This window comes from Amblyomma maculatum, chromosome 7, assembly GCF_055883805.1.
Source record: "Amblyomma maculatum isolate TAMU_Amacu chromosome 7, ASM5588380v1, whole genome shotgun sequence".
Lineage (NCBI taxonomy): Eukaryota > Metazoa > Arthropoda > Arachnida > Ixodida > Ixodidae > Amblyomma > Amblyomma maculatum.
The window spans coordinates 31,955,551-31,968,363 of NC_139350.1; positions in this window are offsets into that span (position 1 = coordinate 31,955,551).

Below are 12,813 nucleotides of genomic sequence, written 5' to 3' on the forward strand. Positions count from 1 at the left end.
TTCACTCCCATTTTCTTCCTTTCTTTTTACGGCTCCGTTAAGGTGTCCGCGGAGAATGGAGGCAGATACTGCACCTTTTCTTTCCTGTAAACCAGTTTGAAATTCCGCTGATGTCAGCTGCAGAGAGTCTCCTTCAATATGCTGTGGGGTGCGGTGTTCGAGAGAAACGCCAGGCGAATGGCGCTGCACGGACGCCTGGATCGAACGCCCGGCGAGGTTTACTTCGTATATGCGTAAATTTCCTGGTGACATCACCATGAGATGACGTGATAACCACCTATCATTACTCGTGACAATTTAGTCATGACTAATGACTAATTAGCACAAGTTAGTGAGTAGTTAGTCATTAGTACTGGTTAGAGACTAGTTAGTCAATATTACTGGTTAGTGACTAGTTAGCCATTATTTAACACTTATTAGTGACTAGCTATCCATTAGTGATTAGTACTATACACCAATGTAGACTGCCAGATGTAATTCAAAAGCGGTGCGACCAAGCTCGGCCACCGCCACGGCGAAAATGCGAATTTGCGGCCAATGTAGCTCGCTACACAAGGTCCTGAATAACCGCATTGGTTTCACCTGCATATAATCTGAGAGGCTACGAGAGCACTACGCCGGCGCCGCGTTAGCCATGGAAAGCGTGCCTCAGAGCTGCCCTCCAAAATGCACCAATTAGATGTTCTTCAGAATGCCCTGGATGAGAGTCAATATGGGTCGACATGGTTGGCGCTAAGCAATAATGCTGCAATATCAGTTGCAAAGAGCGGAAGCAAAAAAATTTGGAGGACGCTTAAGCTTCGCCTTCAAGAGTGGAACGCGATAGCGTTATTGCACCTCGTTCGCACCGCCGAGCGCTACAGGCACTGGTAGACGGCGCCGCTTCCATCACACGCGTCTCAAGAGCGAGCGCGCAAGGCCCTGCAATACAACACCCGTCGACCTGCCAAGGAGTGTAAGACAATACGCTACGGCGCAGCACTCACTGATGAGGCGCCCCGCGTCGGACTTTGCACTCACGAATCACGCGGTGGGCGCCGAGCAACGCAGCGTTCGGTGCTGCAACGAAACGTGTGCCTGAGCAAGCGGAACGAACCAAAGAACTCGGTGTCTCGGAGGGAGAAAGCCGGGCAGCGACGCGCCATGAAGGCGGACGCGATCATGGGGCTGACGCCTTGATGGGATCGTCCTCTATCTCGCTTGGAAGCACCACGCAGAAGCATGATTCCTCGGAAGCAGCTCGGCACACATCGCAGGGGACGCTTTCCCAGCAGAAGCGCTACGGCGCAGCGATCACGTCAGAGGCGTCCGGCATCAGACGCTGCACCTAACAATCGCGCTGTGAGCGGAAAGAGGAGCCGCGTCGCCTAAACGCCACTGTTCGAGTGACGCACGCTGGATGTTGGAAGGGGAGAGAGCGAGAAAACTTATTAAACGCAAGGGTATTGGGGCATCCTCGCACCGGTACCCGCGCGGCCCGAAGGGAGAAGCGGGCGAGCGAAGATAGTGATCTAAAGAAAGCAAAGACGCTTGATTCTACAACCCGTGAGGGTGCACGGCGAAACGTCAGGGGCGAGTGGCGCGCCACGTGTCGGGGCAGCGCCGCACATTGCGAGGAGGGGTTCTTCTGAGTTTGCCGCAAGATGGCTCTGCATGTGCGCAGAGCGCAGAAGAAATGTAGCGGAAACGTACTTCGCTACTCGTGTAACTGCGACTTCTGTAAGTAACATGCTCATAATTATCGATATACACCGCTGTATAACGTTCTACGGCACGTTTCTAAGGCAACACCGCATTCACTAGAAGCGCTTTTGTACCTCCTTCAAGCATCGAACTCGTGGCTGAGTGGTAGCGTCTCCGTCTCGCACTCCGGAGACCCTGGTTCGATTCCCACCCAGCCCATCTTGGATGTTGCTTTTTATTTATGAAGTGCATGCCGGGATTTATCGCTCACGGTCAACGCCGCCGACGCCGACGACACCGGCTTTTCTGCGACACGAGCTCCTTAACCCTGTCGCGTTAAAATGTGTAATGAATAGACCTCCTGGATAAACAGCTTTATGGGCTCTGAGGCGTCTCATTTTTTTAAGCACTAGGTTATTCATCTCGTTCGGTCGAAAAGACCCCGGCGTATTAGTAGAGCAGCGGCACGGCTTGTCGGAAAAACTTTCCGCATGCACTGCACAATCTGCAGTGGAGAAATGCGAAAGCCTGAGTGTTGGTGCTGCACACATCGCGCGCCCCTTAAAGCTTGAAAGTTAATCGGTTTTCTATTCGCAGTATCTGTCATTCGCAAAAACTCGCTGACACATCTTGCGGACAAATCTCAGCAAACCTCCGCTTATACAGCTCGTTCCCTCGAAAAGCCCTCGGCATAGTAGTAGTATTAGTAGTGGCAGGCGTTACTACGTGTCGGAAAAACGTTCCGACAGCACTGCGGAATCTGCTGCGGGGAAATGCCAGAGCCTGAGCTTTGCTGCTGCACACATCTAATTTCTCTTTAAGGCGAAAGCCTTTCTAGGCTCATGGAAAGAAATGCCATGCGCGAGAGCTGTGCGCGGGAATTGAGCGTGAGATTTGCGCGCCAGGTTTGCCATATTCTGCGAGATTATACGACATTAGCTCTTGTCTAGCATTCCTCCAATCTACAATGCCACACTTGAACGCTCGCCAAGGAACGTCACGTGACTGATGGTGCACCGTCCATGGACGGATGGACGGATGGTGCACCGTCCAAACTCACACTTATCGGAGAAATTTTGACAGATACTGCGTCTTTCCTTTTCTATAAATACATTTTTAATTTTATGTTGCACTGCGACGAACGCCGATAAGACACAAACGATGAGAGGCAAATTATAGGAGAGGAAGGCTAGGTTTCGCCATTTTCCTCTAAAGAGGCATATAAGAGAACATCTAATTTTAGTTGCGAAAGCAACACTACGCTAGTCGCCGAGCCATTTCGCGTGGCACAGTGTAGGCCAATCTGTGCATGCGGGAGGAGCCGCGTAACGTGAGAGGCAGCAGCTGAGGTGTCGGAGCTGCTGTAGCGGCCGCGCTCCGCCGGTGCTGGAGAAGTAATGTCATAACCACAGCCGGCGCCAGCTGCGCATCACTCTCTCCGCTGGTTGTGCGGAGAAGAGGCATGTGTGGTGCATATATAGCTAGGAGCGCAAGCCCAGTATCGAAACACTATGGAGAAGGAGACCCCGGCCGCTGCTCCCGAGGTGGTTGCCTGGCTGGTGGCTGCCGCTAATAAAAGGAATGAAAGTAAGAGAGCTAATCCTAAGCGTAGCCATGCAACGGTTGCATTGGCACCTCAAATATGTTTAACCAGAGCTAAACCACTTCCAACTTTTAAGCAATAGCTTTACAGCTCGTTCAGTCGAAAAGCCCTCGACGATATAGAAGCAGACGACACTGCGTTTCGGAAAGAATTTAGGGGGACACTTAAGCGCCACCATCCGGGGTTAGACTCGATAGCATTTCGCACAACTAAAGTAGTTTTTTCAGTTTTCATTTTTATATTCCATATACTTTCCCCTATGGCCTGGCAAGTGATGACGTCAGCGGTAAGCTCGAACATCGCTTCTTAAAACTTGAATTATCCTAGTGCGAGTATAGCAGAGCGCGCTTTTTGCGTTCGATGCAGCGCAGTGGGTGGGGGTGGCTCCACCGTTAATTAAGCAAATAATTTCACATACACGGAAGAAGGAAGCTGTTTTTCACTGTTTTCTTCCCTTCGTTACGGATTTTCGCGTTACAACGGCTTTTCTGCGACACGGGGCCGTTATGCGGTCGCGTAAAAGCTCCGAGAGCACTGGAGACTCTCCAATGGTGAAATGCGAACGCCTGAGCGTTGCTGATGCACACATCGTGCGCACCTTGTCCAACACAGCCAGCTTTTCGTTCAAAGCATTAAAGTTCACCGGCGTTTAATCATTGGTCTGCAGGAAAGGAAAGGCTCTGTACCCGAAACACGCGAAATCTCGCTGACACAACTTGCGGACAAATCACACCGACGCGAGATTTTCCCCATGAGCCTTGAAAGGGTGTCGTCCTAAATAGGGGGCTGCATTTAAAATTTTTTATGGTAATTTGTGGTTTTATAGTGATAGATTATTTTGTGATGGCTAATGATTAGTAAATGAAACCATTCTAATTATTTATGAATTAAATAGGAAAAATGGAAAAAGGCAGCTTTGGAAGTGTAAGAACGCAAATGTTTTTTATGTATATTAAGAAAATTTAGAGTATGTAATTGGTCAACTAAGTATTTGAAAATCCATTCAAAAGCATCAAACTGCTCAGAATGGAAAGACAATATTTGCTGATGGTAAGTATTGGTGTATGAACCCTTTAAAAAGAAAAAAAATTAAAAAGTGAAAAACATCGTCCCTGTGTGGCCAAACACTTTTTTGGGTGTCTCTTGAGACAGTGTCTCTGCCTTAAGGCCGAGCTTCAGGGTCCACGTATGTTTTCCATAGCTAGCATAGTTGCGTTATTGCCTAGTTCTTAGCAACGTGCAGTCGCACGGTATGAGGCGATTTTCTACAATCAATGTGTGCACTCAAAAACGGCATAGGCTTTTGTAGTACTAAATCATTGCATCTTTTTTGGGGATGGGGTTGCGGAGGGGGTGACCTTGACTCATAGTGGTGACACCGCAGTGAACATAGGAAGCGTCGAGGCATGAAATTCAAGGCTGCTTGAGGCCGACTTGCACCTACAAAATATATGCAGCCTCGCCGATAGGCACTGAAATGCAAAAGCATAACCAGATATCCATCGAAATCTCATTTTGCGTAGATATCGCCGAGGCAAACCACCGCATGTGTCTATGACCAGTGGTTTGCTAGATGCGCAACTTCCTGCAAACGCTAATTTTGACCATTTTGGACAACCAAAGGTCATGTTACGACTCCTCCATCAAATAAAGAGTAGATTTAGAATTATACTTTTAGGTCTTCGAACCCAAGTAATCGTTAGACACCACTCCGGTCTCCCTACCAGCATCCATTGGGTCACAATTTTTGCGTAAAGACCTATTTATATTAATATATAAATTTGAGCGCACCACCAATCAGCGTTCGACGGAAGCTCATGAGTGGACGAAAGCGGTTCCCTACTAAGTGCTCTTAATATTATTAATAATAATAATACCGAAAATTGGTTAACAGGAACAGAAAGCCGCAGTACCTGTCACACTTGGTCTGTGGACACAAAACCCAAGCTGTAAGGAAAGAGAGGAAGATGGCAGTGAAAGTGGAGAGGGAGAAAGATGAGCCATAGTGCAGGGCTGCGCAGTAATTTCGACCACCTGGAGATCTTCAACTTGTGTTGCCATCGCACAGCACACGGACGCCGCTCCATTTCGCCTTCACCGAAACGCAGCAGCCGTCAGTCGGGATCAAACCTGGGTACTTCGGCACAGTATTCGGGCATCTTACCCTCTGCACCACCGCGCCGGGCTCGCTGTGATCGAGATTACCGAACATTCAATTACAATAACGTGCCCTGTATGGCAATAAAACTACTTATTTTACTTAACACTCATAGACGCATGTTTGAAAGAAACATGGTACTAATGGGCGTTGCAAACAGCGTTTCCTACTTCTTTTGAAAGAATTATGGTTGTGGCTGGCAACACTGTACATGACAGCTGACTAACGCGTGAAGTGTGTCAGAGCATGGATAACTGGTGGCTGTGGACATGTGCGGCGATGATGTGGAAGGGAATCGTACTGCGGAATATGCATTTGAACTTTTGGTATTTTTCTAGGCCCAAGTTCATGGCTGCAGGCAGTACTTTTTAAGTCTTCGTAGCCACTGGATTTGATCTTCACGTTGCGGAGTGCCCGTGCGAGGCACCGCAAGCACAAGGCCTATTGTTTTGGCTGGTTTCTCTTTGACCTTCTAGGGCTCGAGCAACGAACACCGGTGAGTAGTGATCCTGCGGTGCCATGTGTAAAGCTTGAACCACACACAGCACACATCCTTGCTGACGTTTCGCAGCTGTTGAAGGCGAGTGTGTAGCTTGTTGCGACTTTGTTTGCCACAGTTTGCTCGCGAAAAATTGTTCTTGTTTTGCTGTCGCGAAGTAAAAATATTGCAAAAGTTGACTAGCGGAACTCGAAACGTACCTTGTGCTTCGATAACAACTCACCAAACTTCAATCGCCATGGAGGCTTACCATAACATTTACGGCTGAACGAGTGAACGCGTGTGATTGCCAGTGTGTGTTACCAGAAAACCACCGTGTGGAGTAGTGAGGTTTCAAGGGTCCGTGCTGGTGGGATCCGGGTGTGATGGTGATGTCCAGCCCACTTATAACAGCCGCAGATATAACGGACGCTCGATTAGTACGAACGAGGGCGGTGCTGCCGTCAAAATATATATTGGAGCAATGAAACAGTGTCTCACATAGAATTAACTGTTGTGGCTTCAAAACTCGGTTAGAGCGAACGCGAAGCTGTCGGGCTCCCGTAGTTGACCGAGCCGGCGGTATTTGGCGCGGTTTCGCTCGACTGCGAACCCGCAGCAGGCGAATTTCGCGCACTTTGTGTTCCCCTGACACGACGCGAACACAGAACGCACAAAACGTCCCCCGGCGCTCCTTTGCGGGTAAAATAAAGTAAAAAAAGAAAAAGCGTGCGCTGAAAAATGAAAGCGAAAAAGCATGCGAGCGCGGTGACGAAACAGAAAGTGGCGTCGCCCGCGTCGCTGTGATGCATCCACGTGATCTGCGTCGGCCCAATCCGGAAAGTCAGGCGCCTGCTCTACCGGCTCAAACCGGTTCTCTATTTGTTGCTCCGTTGCCACCCCGCGCTGAGGGCATTACGCCATCGATTCTTTCTGTGAGATGGCACTGCGTTGACATCGTTGCCGCATCCGTGCATTCCCCAGATCGGGGAGTTGAAGGCTGCCTCAACGCGCAAGCCCAAGGGCTTGACTTGTGCCTGGTGCGATGGAGGACTACACGCCGACCTCTTCAGGTGCTAAAAGGAAAGCTGTCGACATCGCAACGAAGATGGCCATTGTTAACGAACCTGCTCAAGGTGCACAAAACTGCCAACTGCTCAAGAAGTACGGACTGTCGAAATCGACCATTTCAACCATTGCTAAGGGAAGGAAAAGATCCTTGGTGCTACCGTGAATGCCGACCCGACCAGACAACTAGAAAGCGCCTTCGGAAGGCGACCTACGCGGACGTTCAGGATGCACTGCTGAAGTGGTTCGCTGACGCCCGGTCTCGCAACGTTCCGATCAGTGGACCGCTGGTGCTCTCCAAGGCTATAGACTTCGCCTTTCTTTTGGACTTTCCCGATTTCAGCCCAGGCAATTGATGGCTCCACCGGTTTAAGGCTCGCCACGGAATTGTTTTCAAGGCGGTCGTCGGCGAGGCCGCGTCTGTGAACAACGAGGACGTCGATGCGTGGCTTTCCGACAACCTCCCAACAATCACGAGCTATATGTTATTTTAACAAAGCTAACTACACCGCCATCAACAGCGAACTCTGTGTTTTTGCCATCACTTTACAATCGGTCCATAGAAACTAACTGGGACTTGTTCAAAAATAAAATTTTTGAATTAACCATTCGATACGTCCCCCTTAGAACCACCTACGCTAACAGCAAAGCGCCTTGGTATAATACACATCTGAACAGATTATCAATCAAGAAAATGCTCCACGGGGCGTTTACAATGCCGACAAGACTGCGTTGTTTATTAGATGTTGCAATCTAAAACGCATGCCTTGAAAGGCGACAAGTGAGCAGGAGGGATGAACAGCAAGTTGCGCATAACCGTTTTTCTGTGTGTCAATATGGACGGAAGTGACCGGCGGCTGCCTTTTGTCATTGGCAAGTCACGTAAGCCGCGATGCTTTGGAAGCTACGTGCCCGTACGCTACAGGAACAATACAAAAGCCTGGATGAGTGGTGACTTATTTGCCGAGTGGCTTGTCGAGTTCGACCGCGACATGGCACGAAAAAACAGGAAGGTCCTGCTCGTGCTGGATAACTGTGTGGCGCACCATGTGCAGCCTTCCTTGAGTGCGGTGATAGTGCACTTCTTGCTTCCCAATGCAACCTGCGAAATTCAGCCGCTGGATATGGGCATCATTCATGCGTTCAAGGTGTGCTACCGGCGGCGCGTCATCCAAAGCTTGTTGATCGCGATTGATGCTGCCATGCCAGTTCGCATCAGCTTGCTTGCCGGCGTGGAGATGTTGAAAGCGGCGTGGATGGAACTCACCACGGAGTGCATACCAAATTGCTTCCGCAAGGCGGGTTTTATGGGCTCAGGCCCCGAGGACGCCATAGATCACCCACCGGAAGGCCGGTCGCACGAGGACTTGTGGCAGTGCGTCGTTGACACGCAGCTGGCCGGACCTGACGTTGCCTGGGACGATTTCGTTTCTGCTGATGACAACGCCGACATTGCGGAGCCATGCACTGACGAAGCTATTGTGCGTGAAGTGCGCGCACTCCCTGACTGCCCAGAGACGACGAGGACGATGACGAGGATGCTGCTCTACCGCCGGTTGCTGTGAATGCTTCAACCGCGATCGGTTACATCGCGTCGCTTAAGGAACTCGTGTGCAGCAGAGGCCTTGGCGATGAGCATATTACCGCGCTGGAAAAATTAGAAACAGCAGTGATGCAATCAGCTTTGACGAAGCAGACACGCATCACGGACGTTTTTCAAAAATAAAGTTGACTTTCGTCTCGCTAGATCTTTTTGCCCGTACTATAGGTGGTCGACTTACTGCGAACTTTGAATACAACGAACAAATGCCGCGTGACGATCAAGTTCGCTATAAGTGGGCTGGACTGTATGTGACCTTCGAGTAATTGTGGCCTTGCGAGTAACAGCATTGCGGCACGATGGGCAAAACACGCAGCGAAGCGAAGCGGACGACTGCGCCCGACGAAAAAACTTGGTGGCATGCCTCAAATGTCAGGGCTGGAGCTACAAGCAACACCTTTGGAGAAGCTGGAGGAAGCCAAGGCGGCACAGCAGTTTGAGTTTGCCGGCAATGCGTACGCATCAACCTGCTACAGGGAGATTTGGCTAAAGCTGTCCGCGCTTCCAAGAGATCTGTACATTGCGGCTGCAGGACGAAGTTGCCTAATGGGGATCGGCTCTTGAAGCCAAGGAACGGGAGCTGCAATAGTTGCGAACTGAGATGCAACAGGAGGCCTCTAGCCGCAGGGCACTTGAAGCTCATTTAAGGCAGCTGCGGCAGACTGTGTGTCAGTTGATGGCTACTGGTCAGCAAAGTACATTGATGCCCGAAGAGGCAGCCCCCAGTCAGGAAGATCAGAACAGAGCTTTGCTGTCGGTGTCTCTCGACTTAAGTTCTTGGGAGTGCCAGCAGCCAAAGGCTCAATCGTACTGTGTGAAGCTACTGTGATGGGATTACAGACCAAGCAGGGAACCCAGCTCAATGAGAGACTGGTGAGCACCGGGCGATCCGACAGAGAGCTACTATAGTATCTTGCGAACCACTTAACAATGATGAGTGGAAAGGCCCCGTATCCCGCAGTAACCTGGAGGAGCGTGTGAGGAAACCAGTGAATCCTCACCAAGATCAGCAAAGATGTTCGAATGAAGAGCACGGGAACACTAGACCCCCACCGAAGACAGTACTGAGTCTTCATGGTGGGCGACCCTAACGCAGAAAGAATGAAGCCAAGTGCTCTCGGAGTAACTCGTGAAGATAGTCGCTTAATATTTCACACTAAGCCACATGCCACGTTGCGGGAGCAGTTTACAGGGCGCAGGCCGAGCTCCAAACACACGAGGGCGATGAACACTTCGTCGTGCTGCATGCGGGCCAAACCGATGTAGGAATTTGTGATCCCCGGGCCGAAGCAGAGTCTGCGCGGGAAAAGATCGACCAGTGGGTCAGGCGATTTTCTCGTAGTAGTGTGGTGTAGGCTGTGCTGGCAGTAGCTAATGATAAAGACAGCGCCAAGCTTGGACAGAAGACAGGAGTGGAACTTAGCTCTACAAGCAGTGTCAAGGGAGTTGGGACTCATGTAGAATTCATCAGGGTCGCTAGGCACATAAAAGGGGACCTGAGAAGAGGTATCCGCTATTCGCAGCAGATGGCACAGCAAATGAAAAAGGAACTGCATGGCCGTACGTGCGATTTTTAGGGCTGATCCGGCATTCGCTGGACCGGCCACGTCCACCCGGGCGTTTCAATGGAAGACAGGCGCTGAGCGAGCAGGGTTTGATGAATGCCTTGGGGAAGATGTTTTTGCAGATGAACTCCTAAGCCAAGAAGAAGAGCAGTCGGCAACGAAAGTAGACAGAGCAGGGGTCACCCAGCGTCGAAGCCGGGGCCTCCGTTGTAAGCGGCGGAATTAAAGTATAGACCTTTGCATTTTGGGCTCCCTTGAGTTACCGACAATTAGAACAATATGAAAAGGGGGAAATTAGCTGGAGAGCATCAGATAAGTACAGAGTTGCTGAAGGACGGGGGGGGGGATATCGTGCTAGAAAAACTGGCCACCCTGTATACGCAGTGCCTGGTGTCATCAACGGTACCGGAACCATGGAAGAATGCATTATCCTCATTCATAAGAAAGACCTTAAATATTACAGACCAATCAGCTTACTGTCTATTACGTATAAGGTATTTACTAAGGTAATCGCTAATAGGATCAGGACAACCTTAGACTGCAATAAAACAAAGGATCAAGCAGGTTTTCGTAAACGGTACTCTACTATCGATCATATCCATACCATCAATCAGGTGATAGAAAAATGCTCGGAATATAACCGGCCCTTATACATAGCTTCGTTGATTACGAAAAAGCATTTGACTCAGTTGAAACCTCGGCGGTGATGCAGGCATTGCGAAATCAGGGAGTAGACGAGCCGTACGTGAAAGTGCTGGAAGATATATATAGTGGCGGCACAGCAACCGTAGTTCTGCATAAACAAAGTAACAAAATTCCAATAAAGAAAGGTGTTAGGCAAGGAGACACAATCTCCCCAGTACTATTCACAGCTTGCTTAGAGGAAGTATTCAGAGACTTGAAATGGGAGAAGTTAGGGATAAGGGTAGATGGAGAATACCTCAGTAATCTGCGATTTGCTGATGACGTTGCCTTGCTAAGTAACTCGGGGGATGAACTGCAAATAATGGTTGATGACCTAGACAAGAAAAGTAGAAAGGTAGGCTTGAAAATCAATATGCAGAATACTAAGGTAATCTTCAACAGCCTCGGGAAGGAACAGCAGTTTACATTAGGTAGCGAAGTACTGGAAGTAGTAGGCGAATATGTCTACTTAGGACAGATAGTAACCGCAGATTCGGACCATGAAAAGGAAATAACAAGAAGAATAAGATTGGGATGGCGCGCATATAGCAAGCACTCGCAGATTAGGACTAGCAGCTTACCGGTATCGCTCAAGAGGAAAGTATACAAAAGTTGCATCTTACCTGTACTCACCTATGGGGCTGAAACTTGGAGGCTAACCAAGAGTGTTCTACTTAAGTTGAGGACAACCCAGAGGGCTATGGAACAAAAAATGGTAAGGGTAACGTTAAGAGATAGGAAGCGTGCAGAGTGGGTCAGAGAAATAGCTCCAGTTACCGACATTATAGGGGAAATTAAGAAGAAATGGGCATGGGCAGGACATGTAGTGCGAAGAGAGGGTAACCGATGGTCGCTTAGGGTAACAAACTGGATTCCAAGGGAAGGAAAGCGTAGCAGGGGGCGGCAGAAAGTTAGGTGGGCGGATGAGGTTAAGAAGTTCGCAGGGGTCAAGTGGATGCAGCTCGCACAGAACCGGGTTAAGTGGAGAAATATGGGAGAGGCCTTCGCCCTACAGTGGGTATAGTCAGGCTAATGATGATGAGAACAGTATGGACCTTAATCGTCACCGCGCAACCCGTTGACCATGAGGGTGAATTGCAGGGCTAGCTGGTTCATGTCTGCTACGAAAAGCCAGCGAAAAAAGATGCACGACACATGAGAAGAAACGCATGCGCACATACGGTCGCCGGATTTACAACTGATTTGTTGTTAGCACAAAAACGCTCTATAGTCACCTTCCTGCGCAAGCACATTTAAAAAAAACAAAAAAACAAAAACACAGTACGCTCGTAATTCAAACACCCCTATTGAAAAAACCTATTTGCGATTTGAATAGGTCCTTTATAAAACGATATGGGAGTATGCAGGAGTCGATATTGGGCATAAAGCACCCGCAAATAAGCATACAGGACTGGTGGGAGAAAGTACAGGACATGGAAGAGGTCCTGTGCACTCCCATTAGAGGCTCCTATAACTCCTGCATATTGCATGCAGGATACGTTTTAGGAGGTAAAGGAGGTTGAGTAGGTCCTGTCCCACACATGCAGGTCCTGAGTACTAGATTACAAGAGCTGGATGTGCTCCTATATCACCGCATGTAGGATATTATGTACATGTTCGCACGACGTACGTCCGCAGGCAAATCTTTATATACAGGGTGTCGCAGCTCAATTGGATCATGATTTAAAAAAAATGACTGCAAACAACTGTTCTGCAATCGACTCTAATGGATATTGTCTCGATCGAGATATGAATTAAGTCCGCGAATACATTCGTGCATATTATAGGCGCGCGCGCACCACAATCGCGCAAAAATATGCGGCCGGAAAACACCGGGAATTCCACGTGATCGCGTACGTTGCTGTATATCATACATACGTGCGTGCACCTATAGCTTTCACGCACGCGCTCACTTCGTTCATTTTCCTTAATTGTCCGATCGATCGAGTACGTGCTAGGTATGTATACAGTCGA